Source organism: Stenella coeruleoalba, assembly GCF_951394435.1.
Source record: "Stenella coeruleoalba genome assembly, chromosome: 3".
Classification (NCBI taxonomy): Eukaryota; Metazoa; Chordata; class Mammalia; order Artiodactyla; family Delphinidae; genus Stenella; species Stenella coeruleoalba.
In genome coordinates this window covers 142819786-142841302 of record NC_137148.1, presented here as the reverse complement: position 1 = coordinate 142841302, position 21517 = coordinate 142819786, and the positions used below count along the sequence as shown (strand labels likewise).

The following is a 21517-nucleotide window of genomic DNA, read 5'->3' as shown; positions in this document are numbered from 1 at the left end:
CATGACTCCAAGGCCACAGGTCCGAAATCATCAACAGAGATTTTTGGGCTCATTTCCCAATGATTAACTCTTAAAATTTCACACACACCCCTCCCCTTTTCAAAAAAGTCCACAAATTAAGTGAATTTGCTTAAGACATTCGCTATTCATTAGATTCCCTTCTCCCCTGGCAGTACGACTGGGGCAGTGATGGAGACACAGGGAGATTTCTTAAGTTTGCAAAGGAATTTCACAAATAATGCAAACATGAAAAGAAAGGTCAACAAAGAGAAACAACAGTTGAAAATGAATGGTTCTAATTTCCCAGCTCTGTTCAACTCATTCTCATCCCCTGAGTACTAACGTAGTCATCCACATGTAAAAAGGAGCCACCCCCCACCAATCAGCCAACCCAGGTAGGTTCCCAGGCAGTGCTGGTGAGCAAGAGAGGGGCCAGTCTGACTGAGCCCATCTCCAGTGCCCAGATGTGGCCACAGCTGGATACAACACTCCTAATCACCTTCCTCCCAAGGGAAAGTATTATTTTCAGACTGATGGCTCTATCTTCCCTGGCCACTCTGAAAAGCCTTCCAGCCCTCCACAAAGACCCCTGGTAGGATGCAATAAATACTGGGTGCTAGCTTCCTGATCTTCCAGACAGGAAGAGGGCTTGCCATAGAGCAATGGAGAGCACAGAACTTAAATCACAGCGGACCTGAGTTTGAATTGTGTCTCTATCACTAATAAGTACAATCTCATACAAGGTTCCTCAGACCCTCTGAGCCTCAGTCTACTTATCTGTAAGATGGGAGCAGGGGCAAAACTCCTACAACACAAATTTGAATAAGGAAACAAAATGTTTCTAGAACACAGCAGGCATAAAACAAATGTTCATCACAATTTCTGCTTTCCTTGCTCTGCTATCTTGCTTATTTTGGTACATTGATAGTCTGATTATAAGGAAATGATAGAATTAGAATTGTCTGATCAAAACTATGTGTCTTTAAAAGACAAACTGACAAGACTACACAGAATTTAAGACCTTGTGTCAACTTGCTTTGTTTTTATTTTTTTTCCAAGTTTTCAACCTGGCAATCACAGCCCAGCAAAGCAATACAGTTCTTTGATTTCCTCCTTAGAAACTCCGCAGCCTTTATTGTCTTTATATTGTACAACTTTAGCACTTAATTATATCCTACCTTGTAATAATTAGGTGTCCTTATAATCAAGTCTGTTTACTCACTTGTGCAGTTCTGATCCTTTAATCTCTCTTGAATATTAGTTTTTAATGCTAATAAGAGCCACAATTTAACAATTTTATTACTAAATAAAACTGAGAGAATATTTTGAAGATTCACTAATGGGTTGAATCTAAACCTTACTTTTATAATTAGGAATAGTACCAAGTCATAAAAGTAAGCCTCAACAGTAGAAACACATGGAGCTTGTATGCTTTCCCATGGACTAGTTGTACAGCCTTGAACAGGTCACTGACCTTCATCTTTGGACCTGTAAATAAGCCTGCACTTAAGTCAAATATTTGTTTCAGCTAGATCACAAGTTTATTTTAAAGAGAAGTTAGGAATTCTCTATAACAACAAGACAGCTGTTAATTTTAGGCAAGAGGTATGTTACTGGCTTTGTTACTTCAAATCATGTTAATTATAAATTTAAAAGCCTGTTGCTACAATGTAAAATAAAAACAGGCATGTCAGTGTACATAGTATATTTAATACAGCATAATGATTAATAAATCTCTAGCCTCTACAGTTAAACTGCTGGGGTTTAACATGTGACAAAGACACAACAGCCATGGATTCCAAGACAAATTTCAAACCTCTATGTTCCTTAGACTCCTCCTGGGTAAAATAGGGATAATAACAATGTCTAATTTACAGGGTTGTTGTAAAGATTACATAGATAATTCACTTAATGACTGGTACATACTAAATGTTAGCTATTATTATGTTTTATTAGTGAAGTAGAATTACATAAAAATCTGCTTTCTGAAGTATCAAATTTACCTCATATTATACGCATTATGAATATTTGTCAGTTGGATAAATGGAAATGATTTTTTGACCAGTATAATTCACTTATCAAATATTCAGTAACAAATAATGCATGCTTTAAGGCAATACATTTACCAAATGTTGTTATTTATTAGGTTTCCGTCTACACTGATATGCCAGATAATGCATATATTGATTGAAATTAAATCTTATTAATTAACTTATAATGAAACTAACCCAACCCAAACTGTAATTTTTTGTTCTAAAATATAAATTTTTGTTAGATTTTATAGACTTTATGTAACTACAATGAAATCTATAGTTTCAAATTTATTTTTGAATATTCTTTTATAGTATCATTGTTTAAAAAAAGGTACAGTTAAATAAAAACAAAGACAGAGGCTTCCGGGAAGATGGCAGAAGAGTAAGACGCAGAGATCACCTTCCTCCCCACAGATACACCAGAAATACATCTACATGTGGAACAACTCCTACAGAACACCTACTGAACGCTGGCAGAAGACCTCAGACCTCCCAAAAGGCAAGAAACCCCCCACGTACCTGGGTAGGGCAAAAGAAAAAAGAATAAACAGAGACAAAAGGATAGGGACAGGACCTGCACCAGCGGGAGGGAGCTGTGAAGGAGGAAAGGTTTCCACACACTAGGAAGCCCCTTCGCGGGCGGAGACTTCGAGTGGTGGAGGGGGAAGCTTTGGAGCTGTGGAGGAGGGCACAGCCACAGGGGTGCAGAGGGCAAAGCGGAGAGATTCCCGCACAGAGGATCAGGGCCGACCAGCTCTCACCAGCCCGAGAGGCTTGTCTGCTCACCCGCCGGGGCGGGAGGGGCTGAGAGTTGAGGTTCAGGCTTCGGTCAGAGCGCTGGGAGAGAACTGGGGTTGTTGGTGTGACCACAGCCCGAAGGGGTTAGTGCGCCACAGCTAGCCGGGAGGGAGCCCGGGAAAACTCTGGACCTGCCGAAGAGGCAAGAGACTTTTTCTTCCCTCTGTTTCCTGGTGTGCAAGGAGAGAGGATTAAGAGCACTGCTTAAAGGAGCTCCAGAGACGGGCGCGAGCCGTGGCTAAAAGCGCGGACCCCAGAGACAGGCATGAGACGCTAAGGCTGCTGCTGCCACCACCAACAGTACTGTGTGTGAGCACAGGTCACTATCCACACCCCGCTTCCGGGGAGCCTGTGCAGCCCACCACGGCCAGGGTCCTGGGATCCAGGGACAACTTCCCCAGGAGAATGCACAGCGCACCTCAGGCTGCTGCACTGCCGTGCCAGTCTCTGCCGCCGCAGGCTCGCCCCGCACTCCGTGCTCCTCCCTCCCCCGGGCCTGAGTGAGTCAGAGACCCCACATCGGCAGCTCCTTTAACCCCGTCCTGTCTGAGTGAAGAACAGACGCCCTTCGGCGACATACATGCAGAGGCGGGGCCAAATCCAAAGCTGAGCCCCTGTGAGCTGTGAGAACAAAGAAGAGAAAGGGAAATCTCTCCCAGCAGCCTCAGAAGCAGCGGATTAAAGCTCCACAATCAACTTGATGTACCCTGCATCTGTGGAATACATGAATAGACAACGAATCATCCCAAATTAAGGAGGTGGACTTTGAGAGCAAGATTTATGATTTTTTCCCCTTTTCCTCACTTTGTGTGTATGTGGTATGCTTCTGTGTGACATTTTGTCTGTATAGCTTTGCTTCCACCATTTGTCCTAGAGTTCTATCTGTCCGTTTTTTGTTTTTGTTTTTAATTCTTTTTTCTTAATAATTACTTTTTAATAACTTTATTTTATTTTACTTTATTTCCTTCCTCCCTTCCTACCTTCCTCCCTTCCTTTCTTCCTTCCTTTCTTTCTTTCTTTCCTCCCTCCCTTTCTTCCCTTTCTTCCCTCCTTTAGACAACAAATCATGCCAAATTGAGGAGGTGGACTTTGAGAGCAAGATTTATGATTTTTTCCCCTTTTCTCTTTTTGTGAGTGTGTATGTGTATGCTTCTGCGTCATATTTTGTCTGTATAGCTTTGCTTCCACCATTTGTCCTAGGGCTCTATCTGTCTGTTTTTTGTTTTTTGAATTTTTTTCTCTTAATAATTATATTTTTATTTTAATAACTTTATTGTATTTTCTCTTACTTTGTTTTATTTTACTTTATCTTCTTTCTTTCCTTTTTTCCGTCCTTCCCTCCTTCTTTCCTCTCTCCCTCCCTCCCTCCTTTCCTCCTTTCTTTCTTTCTTTCTTTCTACTTCTACTAATTCTTTCTTTCTACTTTTTCTCCCTTTTATTCTGAGCCATGTGGATGAAAGGTTCTTGGTGCTGCAGCCAGGAGTCAGTGCTGTGCCTCTGAGGTGGGAGAGCCAACTTCAGGACACTGGTCCACAAGAGACCTCCCAGCTCCACATAATATCAAACGGTGAAAATCTCCCAGAGATCTCCATCTCAACACCAGCACCCAGCTTCAATCAATGACCAGCAAGCTACAGTGCTGGACACCCTATGCCAAACAACTAGCAAGACAGGAACACAACCCCACCCATTAGCAGAGAGGCTGCCTAAAATCATAATATGTCCACAGACACCCCAAAACACACTACCAGATGCAGTACTGCCCACCAGAAAGACAAGATCCAGCCTCATCCACCAGAACAAAGGCACTAGTCCCCTCCACCGGGAAGCCTACACAACTCACTGAACCAACATTAGCCACTGGGGACAGACACCAAAAACAACAGGAACTACGAACCTGCAGCCTGCAAAAAGGAGACCCCAAACACAGTAAGATGAGCAAAATGAGAAGACAGAAAAACACACAGCAGATGAAGGAGCAAGATAAAAACCCACCAGACGAAACAAATGAAGAGGAAATAGGCAGTCTACCTGAAAAAGAATTCAGAATAACGATAGTAAAGATGATCCAAAATCTTGGAAATAGAATAGACAAAATGCAAGGAACATTTAACAAGGACCTAGAAGAACTAAAGATGAAACAAACAATGATGAACAACACAATAAATGAAATTAAAAATACTCTAGATGGGATCAATAGCAGAATAACTGAGGCAGAAGAATGGATAAGTGACCTGAAAGATAAAATAGTGGAAATAACTACTGCAGACCAGAATAAAGAAAAAAGAATGAAAAGAACTGAGGACAGTCTCAGAGACCTCTGGGACAACATTAAACGCACCAACATTCGAATTATAGGGGTTCCAGAAGAAGAAGAGAAAAAGAAAGGGACTGAGAAAATATTTGAAGAGATTATAGTTGAAAACTTCCCTAATATGGGAAAGGAAATACTCAAGTCCAGGAAGCACAGAGAGTCCCATACAGGATAAATCCAAGGAGAAATACGCCAAGACACATATTAATCAAACTGTCAAAAATTAAATACAAAGAAAACATATTAAAAGCAGCAAGGGAAAAGCAACAAATAACATACAAGGGAATCCCCATAAGGTTAACAGCTGGTCTTTCAGCAGAAACTCTACAAGCCAGAAGGGACTGGCAGGACATATTTAAAGTAATGAAGGAGAAAAACCTGCAACCAAGATTACTCTACCCAGCAAGGATCTCATTCAGATTTGATGGAGAAATTAAAACCTTTACAGACAAGCAAAAGCTGAGAGAGTTCAGCACCACCAAACCAGCTTTACAACAAATGCTAAAGGAACTTCTCTAGGCAAGAAACACAAGAGAAGGAAAAGACCTACAATAACGAACCCAAAACAATTAAGAAAATGGGAATAGGAACATACATATCGATAATTACCTTAAATGTAAATGGACTAAATGCTCCCACCAAAAGACACAGATTGGCTGAATGGGTACAAAAACAAGACCCATATATATGCTGTCTACAAGAGACCCACTTCAGACCTAGAGACACATACAGACTGAAAGTGAGGGGATGGAAAAAGATATTTCATGCAAATGGAAACCAAAAGAAAGCTGGAGTAGCAATTCTCATATCAGACAAAATAGACTTTAAAATAAAGACTATTAGAAGAGACAAAGAAGGACACTACATAATGATCAAGGGATCGATCCAAGAAGAAGATATAACAATTGTAAATATTTATGCACCCAACATAGGAGCACCTCAATACTTAAGGCAAATACTAACAGCCAAAAAAGGGGAAATAAACAGTAACACATTCATAGTAGAGGACTTTAACACCCCACTTTCACCAATGGACAAGTCATCCAAAATGAAAATAAACAAGGAAACACAAGCTTTAAATGATACATTAAACAAGATGGACTTAATTGATATTTATAGGACACTCCATCCAAAAACAACAGAATGCACATTCTTCTCAAGTGCTCATGAAACATTCTCCAGGATAGATCATATCTTGGGTCACAAATCAAGCCTTGGTAAATTTAAGAAAACTGAAATTGTATCAAGTATGTTTTCCGACCACAACACCATGAGACTACATGTCAATTACAGGAAAAGATCTGTAAAAATGCAAACACATGGAGGCTAAACAATACACTACTTAATAACGAAGTGATCACTGAAGAAATCAAAGAGGAAATTTAAAAAAATACCTACAAACAAATGACAGTGGAGACATGACGACCCAAAATCTATGGGAAGCAGCAAAAGCAGTTCTAAGAGGGAAGTTTATAGCAATACAATCCTACCTTAAGAAACAGGAAACATCTCGAATAAACAACATAACCTTGCCCCTAAAGCAATTAGAGAAAGAAGAACAAAAAAATCCCAAAGTTAGCAGAAGGAAAGAAATCATAAAAATCAGATCAGAAATAAATGAAAAAGAAATGAAGGAAACGATAGCAAAGATCAATAAAACTAAAAGCTGGTTCTTTGAGAAGATAAGCAAAATTGATAAACCATTAGCCAAACTCATCAAGAAAAAAAGGGAGAAGACTCAAATCAATAGAATTAGAAATGAAAAAGGAGAAGTAACAACTGACACTGCAGAAATACAAAAGATCATGAGAGATTACTACAAGCAACTCTATGCCAATAAAATGGACAACCTGGAAGAAATGGACAAATTCTTAAAAATGCACAACCTGCCAAGACTGAATCAGGAAGAAATAGAAAATATTAACAGAACAATCACAAGCACTGAAATTGAAACTGTGATTAAAAACCTTCCAACAGACAAAAGCCCAGGATCAGATGGCTTTACAGGCAAATTCTTTTTTTTTTTTTTTTTTTTTTTTTTTTTTTTTTGCGGTACGTGGGCCTCTCCAATTGCGGAGCACAGGCTCTGGACATACAGTCTCAGCGGCCATGGCTCACGGGCCCAGCAGATCCGCAGCATGTGGGATCCTCCCGGACCGGGGCATGAACCCGCGTCCCCTGCATCGGCAGGCGGACCCTCAACCACTGTGCCACCAGGGAAGCCCCCACAGGCGAATTCTATCAAACATTTAGAGAAGAGCTAACACCTATCCTTCTCAAACTTTTCCAAAATATAGCAGAGGGAGGAACACTCCCAAACTCATTCTACGAGGCCACCATCTCCCTGATACCCAAACCAGACAAGGATGTCACAAAGAAAGAAAACTGCACGCCATTATCACTGATGAAGATAGATGCAAAAATCCTCAACAAAATACTAGCAAACAGAATCCAACAGTACATGAAACGGATCATACACCATGATCAAGTGGGGTTTATTCCAAGAATGCAAAGATTCTTCGATATACGCAAATCAATCAACGTGATACACCATATTAACAAATTGAAGGAGAAAAACCATATGATCATCTCAATAGATGCAGAGAAAGCTTTCGACAAAATTCAACACCCATTTATGATAAAAACCCTGCAGAAAGTAGGCTTAGAGGGTATTTTCCTCAACATAATAAAGGCCATGACAAAACCACAGCCAACATCGTCCTCAATGGTGAAAAACTGAAAGCATTTCCACTGAGATCAGGAACAAGACAAAGTTGCACACTCTCACCACTCTTATTCAACATAGTTTTGAAAGTTTTAGCCACAGCAATCAGAGAAGAAAAGGAAATAAAAGGAATCCAAATCGGAAAAGAAGAAGTAAGACTGTCACTGTTTGCAGATGACATGATACTATACATAGAGAATCCTAAAGATGCTACCAGAAAACTACTAGAGCTAATCAATGAATTTGGTGAAGTAGCAGGATACAAAATTAATGCACAGAAATCTCTGGCATTCCTATACACTAATGATGAAAAATCTGAAAGTGAAATCAAGAAAACACTCCCATTTACCACTGCAACAAAAACAATAAAATATCTAGGAATAAACCTACCTAAGGAGACAAAAGACCTGTATGCAGAAAATTATAAGACACTGATGAAAGAAATTAAAGATGATACAAATAGATGAAGAGATATACCATGTTCTTAGACTGGAAGAATCAACATTGTGAAAATGACTCTACTACCCAAGGCAATCTACAGATTCAATGCAGTCTCTTTCAAACGACCACTGGCATTTTTCACAGAACTAGAACAAAAATTTTCACAATTTGTATGGAAACACAAAAGACCCCGAATACCTAAAGCAATCTTGAGAATGAAAAACGGAGCTGGAGGAATCAGGCTCCCTGACTTCAGACTATACTACAAAGCTACAGTAATCAAGACAGTATGGTACTGGCACAAAAACAGAAAGATAGATCAATGGAACAGGATAGAAAGCCCAGAGAGAAACCCACACACATATGGTCCCCTTATCTTTGATAAAGGAGGCAGGAATGTACAGTGGAGAAAGGACAGCCTCTTCAATAAGTGGTGCTGGGAAAACTGGACAGCTACATGTAAAATTATGAGATTAGATCACTCCCTAACACCATACACAACAATAAGCTCAAAATGGATTAAAGACCTAAATGTGAGGCCAGAAACTATCAAACTCTTAGAGGAAAACATAGGCAGAACACTCTAAGACATAAATCACAGCAAGATCCTTTTTGACCCACCTCCTAGAGAAATGGAAATAAAAACAAAAATAAACAAATGGGACCTAATGAAACTTCAAAGCTTTTGCACAGCAAAGGATACCATAAACAAGACCAAAAGACAACCCTCAGAATGGGAGAAAATATTTGCAAATGAAGCAACTGATAACGGATTAATCTCCAAAATGTATAAGCAGTTCATGCAGCTCAATAACAAAAAAACAAACAACCCAATCCAAAAATGGGCAGAAGACCTAAATAGACATTTCTCCAAAGAAGATATGTAGATTGCCAACAAACAGATGAAAGAATGCTCAACATCATTAATCATTAGAGAAATGCAAGTCAGAACTACAATGAGGTATCATCTCACACTGGTCAGAATGGCCATCATCAAAAAATCTAGAAACAATAAATGCTGGAGAGGGTGTGGAGAAAAGGGAACCCTCTTGCACTGTTGGTGGGAATGTAAATTGATACCGCCACTGTGGAGAACAGTATGGAGGTTCCTTAAAAAACTGCAAATACAACTACCATATGACCCAGCAATCCCACTACTGGGCATATACCCTGAGAAAACCATAATTCAAAAAGAGTCATGTACCAAAATGTTCATTGCAGCTCTATTTACAATAGCCAGGAGATGGAAACAACCTAAGTGTCTATCATCGGTTGAATGGATAAAGAAGATGTGGCACATATATACAATGGAATATTACTCAGCCATAAAAAGAAACGAAATTGAGCTATTTGTAATGAGGTGGATAGACCTAGAGTCTGTCATACAGAGTGAAGTAAGTCAGAAAGAGAAAGACAAATACCGTATGCTAACACATATATATGGAATTTAAGAAAAAAAAATGTCAGGAAGAACCTGGGGTAAGAAACAGACTTACTAGAGAATGGACTTGAGGATATGGGGAGGGGAAGGGTAAGCTGTGACAAAGTTAGAGAGAGTCATGGACATATATACACTACCAAACCTAAGGTAGATAGCTAGTGGGAAGCAGCCACATAGCATAGGGAGATCAGCTGGGTGCTTTGTGACCACCTGGAAGGGTGGGATAGGGAGGGTGGGTGGGAGGGAGGGAGATGCAAGAGGGAAGAGATATGGGAACATATGTATATGTATAACTGATTCACTTTGTTATAAAGCAGAAACTAACACACCATTGTAAAGCAATTATACTCCAATAGAGATGTAAAAAACATAATAGCTACTCAATAAATATTTATTGAATTTGGTGCTATTAAAAAAATAAATAAGAAAAATAAAAAACAAAGACAGTAAATGTCATTCAAAAGCACATCAAGGGCTTCCCTGGTGGTGCAGTGGTTGAGAGTTCGCCTGCCAATGCAGGGGACGCGGGTTCGTGCCCCGGTCCGGGAAGATCCCACATGCCGCAGAGCGGCTGGGCCCGTGAGCCATGGCCACTGAGCCTGCGCATCCGGGGCCTGTGCTCCGCAACGGGAGAGGCCACAACAGTGAGAGGCCCGCGTACCGCAAAAAAAAAAAAAAAAAAAAAAAAAAAAATGCACATCAAACTGACAGAGCAGTATAAAGCAAGTATACTCCAATTTAAAAACAAACAAAATAAGCACATCAGCCGGTGATAATTGCTGCTTACATGTTGTTCAGCACTGTCCTACACTTCTCTTTATAAATAAATTCACATGGAATACAGAAAATTGTGCATACACAGGACAATGCCATCTATCTATTTTTATTCCAAGCCCTTTTCTCTAACAGAAATACATATTCTAGATTACTGACGGCAGTTAATCTGGGTCCACTGTTGATTCAATCAAATTATTTTAACTTTTCATTTAATGTTTATAGGAAATTTGAGAATTCTAAATATTCTTTTAGAAGTATTAAAAAATGTGTAATTTAAATTAATTAAATATTATTGACATTTGGGGAGTGATTTAGGAATGCCTTAATTTGCATCTTTCAGATAGACTTTTCCACCATTAAACATATCAGAAAAATTAAACAAATACCAGGCTACATATTTTACACAAACGCCACAAAACAAAATGATACCGACAAACCTATAAAAAGCCAGACAATAGGCGTAAAACTTGCAAGATGTTGTTATCTTCATTCAAACTACCAGTTCCCTTAATGGAAATTAAGTTTATAGGCTTAAAAGAAATATGAACAATTTTCCCTTGAGATATAAAGAGAATGATATTACAATGTGAGGAATGGGAGATTAGTAAATGCAAATTAACTGACTTCTTTCTAATGAATAAAAATATTTCATAAACATAAAAATATGAGCATATGAATTTCATTCCACACGGCAGAAGAAAATGAAATGATGATTTCAAATAAATTTCAGAATACTCAAGCCATTTTGATTTCTGCGATTCACATAAATGTTTAGAAACTTCAGCCTTATTCAAAAATGGAATATTCTAAGTCCAAATAGAAGGTCGCTCTACTACTCAATAAGGAAATTTGATAATAAAGCATTTGCACCTGCAATAAAATAATTTTATGAGGTAGAGAAGTATTAATTGACCTAGATATACTAAAACCAGTCAACTAGTGATATTCATGCATTAATTCGACAAATACCTAATTGATCATATATCAAATATTACTTTGAGCTCTAGATCTATGTTGTCCAACAGAGTAGCCAGCAGCCACATATGGCTACTTATTGGCTATTGAGCACTTAAAATGTGGCTAGTCTGCAATGACATGTGCTGTCAATGGAAAACACACACGTGATTTCACAGATTTGGTATAAAAATGTAAACTAACCCAATATTTTTATATTGGTTATTACACATTGAAAAGATAATGTTGAATATATTGAGTTAAATAAAATATATTCACATAATTAATTTCACCAGCTTCTTTTAACTACTTTTCATGTGCCTATTAGAACATTTAAGATAACATATGGGGTTTGCATTATATTTCTATTGCACAGCCGTTCCCAAGAAGATGACAGTAGTTAACAAGGAAATCAGGTCTTTGTATTCATGTATGCATGCTTGTGGCCGGGCGCTAAGGCTGTTTAAGGACCTGTGTCAGACACAGAGGAACGTGCATTAAAATGTGAGCTGCAAGCCAACCCGTGAAATCTTGCCACCTAGTCATATGCATTAGAAAGACACATCAAAAGTCACATAAATAGCAAAGCTACTAAATATGAACAACTTAAAACATAACACTGATTTTTGCAAAGAAGTCTCTAATACAGTTATGGTTGTTCAATGCCTCTCACTTCTTTTGTCATGAGGCGAGCATTAGGTCAATGTCCGGTGCCGAATGTACCACTGGGGTGGTGGTGCGGGCTCCTCGGGCTTCAGTGGAGGGAGGGGGAGCTCATATTTTATTTCCTTTTAATGGTAAATTTGTACAGCGGAGCAAGAGAGCAGCCTCAACACAAATGCTATTTGAAATTCATCGATATCTCCAAGCTGGCTAAGTTAGATCTGAAGAGGAGAAAGCCCCGAGAAAACATTTCAAAACCTCCAGAGGTCCCTGAAGCCCCCCTAAGGACCTGAAGGCTGTGACAAATAGATTATAGAACTGTCAAGTAAACGTTAGAGGTTAATTAGCAGAGCACGATCATTGGTGGCTCTGACCAATATCACACAGAATAACAAGAAGGTATGCTTAGAATAATATCTATTTTTATAATATGCTTTATTCCCTCCAAAACCACTTCTGAGCAAAGAAGTCTCCTTTTCTCACTGTATGGAATCTCTGAAATGTTCACGCTTTAGGATACCATTTCAATTAATTTAAATCATCTTTTCTCCCACACAGAGATTTCCACAATAACCTGTCAAATTCTGGCATAATTTTACTCAGAATATGTGGTTTCTATCATAGAGATGCACCAAACCAGTCAAAACACAATCATATTTTCAACTTTCAAATGCAGAATATGTGATCCAAAGCTTATGTTCAACAGTTTCAATAAAAAGAAAAAAAATAATCGACAAAAGTTTAAAAAGATACCCCGTGTAATACCAATTCTTTAAGCAATTTTGAAAGGGTCGAACCTTATTTTGCTTCAGAGTTTTTGTTTGTTTGTTTTTGCGGTACGCGGGCCTCTCGCTGTTGTGGCCTCTCCCGTTGCGCAGCACAGGCTCCGTACGCACAAGCTCAGCGGCCATGGCTCACGGGCCCAGCCGCTCCGCGGCATGTGGGATCTTCCCGGACCGGGGCACGAACCCGTGTCCCCTGCATCGGCAGGCGGACTCTCAAGCACTGCGCCACCAGGAGGGAAGCCCCAGAGTTTTTTGATAGAGACATTACTGGAGTTTTATAAAATATTCACTCTCTCCCTGCTCATTTTTTGAATGAATAAATATGAGGCCAATTTTATACAGAATCACTTCAACCTGAACTAATAATTGTGTACTGCAGCTTAGAATAATGTTTGTTTCAGAGGGATACATATAAAAAGGAATGCAAAAGAAAACATTAAATCAGGCACTAATTATAATTAATTCATAGATAGTTGAGGTTCATTTGCTTTTGCTAAAGTATTTAAAAGAGCATTCATATGGAGGCCCAGAGTGCAATCAAAAGAGGACTCGATCATATAAGGACTGTTTTTATTTTCTGAATAGCTTTAGGATACAATATACTGTGTTCGGAGACAGATTGGTTCAAGCAGAAACCTGTAGGTCCCTGTGAATCCCTTGATGATTATTTCTTTTATGTTGAGGAATGTATGTGGGTCCTTCAGAGACATTTTGAAATCTTTAAGGAAAAATAAAAACTTGACAAAAGACATTGCTTAGAATTGATTTACGCTGAAACATTCTGGGGCATTGGATTTGCACTGAAACATAAACACACATTTATAAAATTATCATCTATTTTTAAATAGGGATAGATGGACAACTAACCCACGGAATAAGAATGCTTTTGAAATCAGAAAAAGAGTTTGATCTTTGTGTATGGTAGCCATCTCTTTTCACCTGATGTCTCAGACTACTCAGGTGTTTTCATTATAAAGTAATCAACATATTTAACCCTTGTTTATGAGCAAACTATTTAATTTGTTAATCTGATCCCCTCAACCATCTCCCACGACACCCTCAAAGGGTTACCTAGCTGTTCATAGTATTAATTCCCTGATATGGAGACAGCTGAACTCCTTTTCTGCTCACTCGTGGCCCTGCATTCTCACCACCCAGGGAGGGTTATTCAAGTGAGTAAGCCAACAAGGTATCAAGTCAGCCTACCACCTAAAACTTTACATCAACACACAGTCATCCTTGGTGAGAGCCTGACCTGGAATACAGAATAACTGTAGAATACAAATAGGCACAGCATTGCACCAAATGCTATAAAGCTACAAAAGAAGCCAAAGAAAAAAGCTTAAGGAATTTCGTTTCCAACTACATGAACACTGACCAGGGTTGGTCTATGATAATTTTTGACAGTAAAGAGAGAGTACGAACTTTTTCACAAAAATTAACACAATCAATACAGCTAGCCAGTCTGTGAACAAAAACTTCTGAAGCTCCTTTAAATTTGCTTTAACTGCACTCAGTTTGAAATGATCAGTTTACTAAAAATCATAATTGATTCATATTTTTGCATTAAGAATAGCTGCCAGTGGACTTTACCAACATTTTATCAGCCATCACTATGTTTTACTTTTAGTTAGATGAAAATGATGAAATTGCATTTAAAAAAAAAAATTCATGTTTCTCCCCTTCAGGCACACTACTCATACATGGGTACAAACAAACACATACACGTATTTTCTCTCACACACACATACACATCAACTCATTATAGGCCTCTACAATTGGAAGAGATTTACTCTATGTTCACTATTTCAGAATAAGAAAGGAAAAAGCAGATAGAGAAATTTGGAAATAACGTGTTCGCAATATTTTGAAAATTAAAAATCCCATAACCAAACTGTCATATAGATATAATTATACTTTTATATTTTCTAAAAGTACAATCACTAAACAGATGAAGCTGTGAGAATATTAAAATGTTATGTTCTAAAATTTTTAATACAAATAATGCCTATTATAATCACATTGCTGTCAGGTCTAATGGCATCAATAAAAATTAAGGATACCCAGTCACCATTAATTTCAGAGCTAAAACACTCATTATATAAGGTGCTAGTGGAAAGAATATGCCATTCTTCCAGAAGAAGAGATAAAAATGAACTGGTTATTTACCATATTCATCTCACTAACATGAACTGCACCCTTTAAAATATAAATTCTCTGAGAAGAATAAATATAAACACACCCCAAACAAGAAATCGGCAGGATTACTGTATTAAAAATTATAGGGCTGCCCTGGTGGTGCAGTGGTTAAGAGTCCACCTGCTAAAGCAGGGGACACATGTTCAAGCTCTGGTTCGGGAAGATCCCACATGCACGGAGGAACTAAGCCTGTGCACCACAACTACTGAGCCTGCTTTCTAGAGCCCGCGAAACACAACTACTGAGCTGGCGTGCCACAACTCCTGAAGCCCTCACACCTACAGCCCGTGCTCCGCGGCAAGAGAAGCCACCACAATAGGAAGCCCGCACACCACAACAAAGAGCAGCCCCTGCTCGCCACAACTTGAGAAAGTCTGCGCGCAGCAACGGAGACCCAACGCAGCCAAAAAAAAAAAATTTTTTTAATAAAAAATAAATAAATTGGGCTTCCCTGGTGGCGCAGTGGTTGAGAATCTGCCTGCTAATGCAGGGGACACGGGTTCGAGTCCTGGTCTGGGAGGATCCCACATGCCGCGGAGCAACTAGGCCCGTGAGCCACAACTACTGAGCCTGCGCGTCTGGAGCCTGTGCTCTGCAGTAAGAGACGCCACGATAGTGAGAGGCCCGTGCACCGCGATGAAGAGTGGCCCCCGCTTGCCACAACTAGAGAAAGCCCTTGCATAGAAACGAAGACCCAACGCAGCAAAAATAAATAAATTAATTAATAAATTCCTACCCCCAACATCTCCTTTAAAATTAATTAATTAAAAACAAAAACTGATTAAATATATATATATATATATATATATATATATATATTCCCTGAAAATCATATTAAGTAGCAAATAAATGCCTTCGTCTCTTTGGCTACCCTCCCTTTAATTTAAGATTGGCACAGTCTAAGAACTAAATTTATTTTCAATTAAAATAAGAAGCCCATATGTCATGATAATTTTTTGTTACTATTTCTAATGTACAAAACAAAGGTTTGCTGTTAGCGTTGAACACAGTCATCAAAACAAATCCTTTAATTTTCAGTAGCTGTAAGGAGACTTGAAGAGTCGTTCTCCTAGTGAGGTACTACCTCAGTGGTTAATCCTATTAAGAACTGAGCCATGCACTGCCACTAAATCCTCTGGCGAATTTGAGGAATCAAAGGCTTACTGCACACTTAGAAGGCAACGACTTTTGTAAAGGGCTCTATTATATGAGGAACAAAAGAATACCACTTGTGTACTTAAATACATCTGCTTTTCCTTCCAAAATACTCCATTTTTAAGGAAAGATATGTGATTTAAACGTGTTTAGAGTTCAGCTTTTGGCACCACTCTCGTTTCTGAGGAGAAGTACCATCTGCGGGCCCCATCGCTCACACATAATGATATGCTTACAAGCTGCTTCCCTCTTCTGTACAATATACCCTTTTCACTTTAACATACATTTTCCATAAATTTTTGAATAACAAATTGGGCTGTGGAAGTTTGTTGAAACGGGACAAGGGAAATGCCTGTAGGCTAGAAAGCGGCAATTTTACTAAAGAAATGGGTGCAATAGGAAATATCCACCCTGCCTCCCCCCCAACACCCTCCCCATACACCTATCTTGAGCTGTGACACTTTAAAATGGCAAAGGAAAACTTCCCTCCTCGATAGATTAGGTCTGTACATTAACTTGGGCAAAGAGCCCACATGCCTGCCATCCATTACACCTGCTGGGTGACAAACAGATGAGAATCATCATGCAGACTCCCAGCGTTTGATCTCCTGATATCGCCAGATGTCCCCCATTTACATTCAAACATAACCACAGTCATTAATGCAACTCGCCTGGCTGGCACTTAATAGGGGGAAAAGTTGAATTCTAATCTAAAGTCCTAACTATCCAAAGCTTTCAGTATGTGAATATCGAAACAACTGAATACGGTTCAATTTGTGTAACTTTCTGCCTATTAAAAGAACTGATTTCACTGTAGGGTTGGGGGCTGGTACAGACAGGCAGACTTTGAGCATATTTCAAAAGAGAAGACCTGTATCTTGCCCCATTTGCTTTCTGAATTTTGAATTTCAACAACAAAATTTACCTTTATCTGCTATATTCTTAAAGACAATAAGAACAATCTTGATCGTTGGCTCCAATTCAAATACACCACTTACTAAAACAACAACAAAAGTCCAGGAAGCCTGGAAAGAGTAAATCTTTGTTTCTCCCCAGTCTCCCTCCCTAAGTCTGATAGCACTCACGAAACTGCTTACTGATAAGAATTCAACTGGAGAACTTGGAAAAAAAAAAAGAAAAAGAAAAAAAAAATCAGATGCACAGGTATCACTCCAGATCCACCGAATAAGAGTCTCTAAAGGTAAGACCCAGGAATTTTAAAATTTCCTTGCTCTTTTGAAATCGATCCTAGACCTTGAGCTTGACAACTCCTGGAAGTATATTCAGGAACTAACAGCTTGACTTTTTGAGACTTTCTTGCCCATTCTTTCTTTTATGCAGAAGATATTTATATAGTATCTACTGTGTACCTGGCACTGGGTGCTTGGTATACATAGAATCTGTAAGACACAAGATTTTATTTTTGGGTGGCTCAATGGGTGGCTCTAGGAAGAGGCAGAAGACTGTCTAGTATTACGAGGGTAGAAAGATTCTTATACAAGAACTAAAGTGAGTGAAAAAGCCCTGAGCAACTTTCCAGCAATTTATAATGTGTCTGTCTATTTGGACATTTCTAGAAGATTTGGGAAGGAAGAAACCACTAGACTTACCAAAAAGACCTTAACAGCTATGCCTAGGTAGGGCTCTGATTGTTTAGGTGAAGAAGGTTGAATTTAAGCACTAAAGAGGAAGCCAGAAACACGGCAGCTTATTCCTGCATCCTTCCTCTATTTAGACTCGAATGCATTTAGATCTCCCTTCTTCTAGCTTCCTCTCCCTCTTGACTGAAAATACTCTCTCCAGAGAGATTGTTATTGAGCAGCTGTCCTGGACCCCCAGTTGCTCTCCCATAATGCTCTGTTCTATTTTCCTCATCTCATTTATTGCGATGTGAAATCACTGTGTTCATTTGTTTATCCACCTCTTATCCGTCTCCCTACATGGGAGCAGAGGATTTGCCTGTTATTCCCCTGTCCCAGGACCTAGAACACCTAGAACAACACCTGGCATGAAGTGGGTATCCAATAGAGGTTGAATGAATGAATAAATAAACCAAAAATATTTATATTTACTGTTCCTTGATCCCATCTATCACCAGACATAGATTTTTTTTCTATAACATACCTTCTTGGATTTATAGCATTAGTGAATTTTTCATTTGAAATCCAACCTGATTCTTTTGGCCCATATGTTATCTAGCTTTTATCCAATGAGGATGCTTACTCTTGGACTCAGTTCAGTAGCAATCCATGTTTAAGCCAACCCAATACATCTTCAGCCCATCTCTCATTATAACTCATAAAGTATCCTAATGCCCCTCACCAGGGACAGAATTCCAAACCTTATTCAAATCTTCCACTCCATACTAAAGAACAACAAGAACAAAAAAAAAACCCTCAAAGGAAGAATCCTTGAGGAATTTCTGTTTCAAGGTCAAGGCAATAGTCTTGATAAACTTGATAAACCCAGACCATCAACTCATAGAATAACAGGAATTAAACACTGAAATCACTGACTTAAGGCTTTTGGTAATAATGTCAAAATATTAAATCAGGCTTAAAATTACTAAGTACTATCAGGCTACTTTTATTTTATTTTTTCCTCCAGCTGCTCAGCACATCCCTGCAATTGGATGTCACTTTCTAAAGAAAGGGAGCTCAGATTCTATCGACAGTTCCATGACAAGCCATCCTTCACCTACCATTGTCCAGTCTTCTTAGCTGTTCATTATCTTGACTGCTGTACCTATGAGATAATGATACACTCTGCTTCTACCCCTGAGTGTAACACATTTTTGCTCCAGGGTTCCTTTTAACTGAAACACACTCTCTGTATTACTATATTTCAGGGCAAAAGTAAACACATTTAACGCAAGAATTCAGTTTGTACTTGCTTCACTAATAGGAGGTGTGTAAAAAGTTACCTGCCTCTAGAAAAGGGCTTGAATGATCCTTTTGAGATATTAATATTTTTAACTCTTTTCTTTCACTTTCACTGCCATTTGTCACTTCTGGGGATTGGTAAGCCACCCTTACCAATTCCCTGAGTGTCCCAAACTCATTCAGGAAATAGTGAGTAAAGTTTTCTCAACCCTTAAGTATATAAAACTGACTGAAAATGCTTTAACTCGAAAAAAGGGAGGGATCTAATAACTTGTGCCTGTTAAATTATCTGTGTTCACTGTAAATCCCTTTGAGTAGCCACCAATTAACTAGAACAGAATTGCTCAACTTCAGGGTCAGTGGCAGCTATGCATGGCCAAAATGTTGCTCTTGCCTAGCAGACATTCTCAAAATTTGAACTCTTGCAATATAAACAGGTGAATTAGTTCTGCCAACAAATATAGTTCAAACAAATAAGTATGTGCATAAGGAACTTTAGGGTTTATTTTCTCGTTGACTGGCATGAAAAGATGGTGTGCTAACCATACAAGAACCACACCATATTAAGTACTGAGCCTTATTTCATTTTATCCCATTCATTGTTACGATCATACCTATGCTATCAGAGCACTCATCATTTCCATTTTACAAACAAGAACACCTAAGCACAGAAATATTAAACATATTGTCCAAGGACACACCATAGAGCTGGACCTTGGACCTAGATCTATCTGATCTCACATCCCAGATTCTTAGCCAGCACTGTGCTATGATGCCTATTCTCTCATAACTGAATTCTTTGGAGTTAAAATATAAAAGCAGTCCAATGAAGTTATCTAATGACTGTCATGTATTCTTATAACAAAAAATGTATGATTTACATTTTGAAAATATAAAATGGACTCATAAATTATTAAATTATTCAGGCTGACTTAAGATATTAATATTTGTTAGCATTCCTCTTACTTACAAAGTGTCACATTACTTGTCTTTTTTTAAAATTAATTTATTTTATTTTTGGCTGCGTTGGCTCTTTGCTGCTGCTCGTGGGCTTTTTCTAGTTGTGGTGAGAGGGAGCTACTCTTCATTGCGTGGGCTTCTCATTGCAGTGGCTTCTCTTGTTGCGCAGCACGGGCTCTAGGCACGCAGGCTTCAGTAGTTGTGGCATGCAGCCTCAGCAGTTGTGGCTCGCGGGCTCTAGAGCGCAGGCTCAGTATTTGTGGTGCATGGGCTTAGTTGCTCTGCAGCGTGTGGGATCTTCCCGGACCAGGGCTCGATCCTGTGTCCCTGCACTGGCAGGCGGATTCTTAACCACTGCACCACCAGGGAAGCCCTACTTGTCTTTTCTTATCATTGTGGAAAACACACGTTTTTCAGCACCATATACTTACGGAAGGGGTGACAAAAGAAAGAGAATTTACTCCTTTTACCAGGAAGATAGTAATTAACCAAGATTAACTGTGTGTGTGTGCATGTGCATGTGCGTGTGCGTGTGTGTGTGTGTGTGAGAGAGACAGAGAGGAGGTGGGAAGAGATTAATCATTCACCATTCTTAGAAGTAAAATGGTTCTTAAATGTTAACATGCAGAAGAATCAGCTGGAGTTTTTTTAAAAATTTCTGATCACTAGACTCTTCCTCAGAGATTCTGATTCAGCAAGTGTCAGGGAAGATTCAGGAATCTGAATTTTTAATAAGCAACAACAGGTGATTCTACTACAGTCTGTACCTGTACTGTACAATAAGGTAGTCACTAAGCATTCAAAATGTGGCTAGTCCAAAATGAGGTGCACTGAACGTAAAAAATACACACTAGATTTTAAAGACTCAGTAAGAAAACAGATATGAAATATCTTCTGAATAATTTTTATTTGTTACATGTTGATAATATTTTAGATATGTTTCATAAAATACATTACTAAAATTAATTTTTTACTTGGTTTTAGTGTGGGTACTGTAAAATTTTAAATTATATATGTCGCTTATATTGGTATGTCAATTGACATATTTCCTTGTGAACTCATTTTTTGGGGGGTGGGGGCGACACTGGTTGACATTCTCATTCCAAGACAAAGGTATAAAAGAATTCTAGGGCTTCCCTGGTGGCTCAGGGGTTAAGAATCCACCTGCCAACACAGGGGACACGGGTTCGAGCCTTGGTCCGGGAAGATCCCACATGTTGCAGAGCAACTAAGCCCGTGCGCCACAACTACTGAGCCTGCGCTCTAGAGCCCAAGAGCCATAACTGCTGAGCCTGTGTGCCACAACTACTGAAGGCTGCGTGCCCTAGAGCCCGTGGTCCGCGACAAGAGAAGCCACCGCAATGAGAAGCCCGCACACTGCAACGAAGAG

At 39.1% G+C, this 21517-nt stretch overlaps 1 protein-coding gene across 50 annotated transcripts in view; it reads right to left on the bottom strand.

Annotated features, from left to right (window-relative positions):
* The window catches only part of LOC307184329 (teneurin-2-like), a 2867364-nt gene that overhangs the window by 286275 nt on the left and 2559572 nt on the right, over window positions 1-21517 (bottom strand). The window lies entirely within an intron of this gene.